At 32.7% G+C, this 2,949-nt stretch overlaps 1 protein-coding gene across 1 annotated transcript in view; it reads right to left on the bottom strand.

Moving 5' to 3' along the window:
- Nucleotides 1–193, bottom strand: part of LOC137644851 (sperm acrosomal protein FSA-ACR.1-like) — a 24,207-nt gene extending 24,014 nt beyond the window's left edge. The window contains exon 1 of the mRNA XM_068377745.1: nucleotides 164–193. The gene's annotated coding sequence lies outside the window, so the exon portion shown is untranslated. The remainder of the gene's footprint in view (nucleotides 1–163) is intronic.
- Between the last annotated feature and the right edge of the window lie 2,756 nt (nucleotides 194–2,949).

Genomic DNA, 2,949 nt, shown 5'->3' with positions numbered 1-2,949 from the left:
AAAAACTTCATGTGTCATGCAACTGCACTCGGCCGAAGAAGCTTCTTGTCGTCGGAGAACACTCCCACTTGGCTCCAAGATCTCCTCCTTGCAGTCGACGTCCTGTGTCCGTTGTGGTCTCCTCGTCTGTCGTCGACGCAGAGCGCCATGTTATGCATCTTACCTGTGGCTCTCACACACTGGGTCTAGAATCGAACTGGTGCCAGGCATCGTTAACACTTTCACTTATATACTGTGGTGGGCGGAGCCAGGGGAAAAGGGGAGGGGTCTACCTCTCCGGGTGAAGAGGGGGTACACAGGGTCAACTTAAGAAATTAAGATAAAGGATGTATCACACTTTGTCATCAGGATTATTTGCTGTACAAAGAGAAGTATAAAAGTTTTACAACCTCGACTTCGGTATGTATCTAATGAAATGTACAGAACATATAAAGAACTCCATGTCCCTGTTCTGTCTGTATCTATCTATCTATCTATCTATCTATATGTACTGTTTAAACATATGTATATGTATACACACGCATATATATATATATACTTATATATATATATATACAAATATAAATATATATATATATATATATACATATATCTATCTATATATATATATGTACATATATATATATATATATATATACATATATATATATATATATATGCACATATGCACAAAAATATATACATATACATATATGTATACAAATATGTATTTATGAACATTTACATATATATATATATATATATAATATATATATATATATAATATATATATATATAGAGAGAGAGAGAGAGAGAGAGAGAGAGAGAAATTTAGATTCTTCTCATGTGTCTGTATGTTGGCTCTGCAAAGAAACAGAAGAAAAGAACTGAGTAAAGATAAGTCGAATCTGAAATGAAACTCTGTTGCTTTTAAATATTTAGTTAATGAAAATATCTTCTTTCTCACGGGCGTTGAGACTCGCTAGGTAAACCACCCTCCCCTTACCCCCCCCCCCCCCTTCATCAATCCCAATTAAAAGAATGAAGTAATCATTCCACCCTGACGCCCCCCCCCCCCCACCCCTTACCTTGTTCTCTGTAGGGGATATTGTTCTCTAAAACAGATAATTTAACATTGTAATGGAAAGGGTTTAGTGGAAATAGATGGACGGAATGGAAAGTGAAATGAAATGGAAACAAAAGGAAGTCTAAGGTAGAGAGAGAGAGAGAGAGAGAGAGAGAGAGAGAGAGAGAGAGAGGTTTAGAAAACACAACGTTTGCTTTTCCTTTCAAGGGACTATTTCAAAAGTCTAAGTAGGGCATACCTTTATCTCTCTCTCTCTCTCTCTCTCTGTGAATGTTCTTGAAGTGTTTAAGAATGCTTTGCAGAGGCTGATCTTAATCAGTTTAATGAATAAAAGGAGGATAATTTGGTTATTTTATAAACTTTCTTGTTTCTTTTTTCTAAATAAATCAGATTTCGTTTCCCTTCGCTTGTCTGACGCACAAGTGCTTGGAAGTGGTCGAGATTTTAAAGAAGTTATTTATACAATGCCCCAGCGTGTAAACAATAAGGTTTGCGTACATATGATTATAATACATGAAATGAAGACACAAATAAATCTGGAAATGATTTTGCATAGACTTCATCAATATTTATAGCGTATGTCATTTAATACGATATAAATAAAGGCCTTAATCATATAAGCGTTTTTTTTTCTTTGGTGGTGGGGTTGGCTTAGTTATTAATTTCTTGGACTATTTAATTCATCTCGAAAATAAGATTTCATTTTGACCTAGTTGGATAGATTAAAAATTTGAACCAACAGAGATTACAACCTATGGAAAATTAATTAAAATATTAGATCAACGATGATCTCTCTTTATACATAGAGATATCTCTTCATATATATATATATATATATATGTGTGTGTGTGTGTGTCTATATATATATGCGTATATATATATATAATATGTGTGTGTGTGTGTGTGTGTCTATATATATGCATATATATATATATATATATGATATATAAACATACACATATACATACACACACACACATATATATATATATATAAATATATAGATATATATGCATATATATATGTTATATAAACACACACACATATATATACATACATATATATATATATATATATATGTATATATATATATATACAATAAGCATAAAAAGGTTATAAGTTGGTTAGTTTATTGAGCATTGGTAAGGAAGTGTTCCAAAACCCTTCAGCTTCATAGCCTACTCTACAAAGTTCCTGACAGCAGTAAAAACAAGAAGCCACTGTGAAAAAAATCGACAAATTTGATTCAAGACACCTCATTTTTTTCACTTTTACTAGTTTTATGAAACTTAATTATCGACGAGAAAGCGAATGTAATACATTAACGATCCAGACACCCTGGAGAGATAATGAGATTTGCTTAATCGAGGATAAGTTTAAGATTATTTTTATATATTACTTAGTGTAAAACTAAATATTGAAAGCAAATACGAATTATCTGTGAATCTTTGCAATATTTTGTAGAGGATAAGAAAAATTCACCTGAATGTTGCTGAGTATTAAAGCTACTTGCCTCAGAAGAAATCTTCACTAAAACGAGAAATAAATATATAAATTTAATTGCAATCATTTACTTTCGTTGCTGACATCATCCGTGAGATTACATTTGTAAAAGTCTCGAGGCGTGACCGCCTAATGCCGATTTTGCAGTCGCTAGATATCCTTAATTGCTCCACTGTGAACCTCGAGTTGCGCAGGACATAACGGTTTCACGGAGAGAGAGAGAGAGAGAGAGAGAGAGAGAGAGATGTTTTATTGTTTCCTCAAATGCTTAAAGCAACTATCTATTTTGTTATGAATGTAATTTGCAATACCAGTCATCAATGTTATAGATAAAATTATATTTCTTCTTAGAGGTCATATACAACTTGAGAAAATAGTAG

The sequence above is a fragment of the Palaemon carinicauda genome, chromosome 8, assembly GCF_036898095.1.
Source record: "Palaemon carinicauda isolate YSFRI2023 chromosome 8, ASM3689809v2, whole genome shotgun sequence".
Taxonomy (NCBI): domain Eukaryota; kingdom Metazoa; phylum Arthropoda; class Malacostraca; order Decapoda; family Palaemonidae; genus Palaemon; species Palaemon carinicauda.
This window is presented reverse-complemented; position numbering and strand designations above follow the sequence as displayed.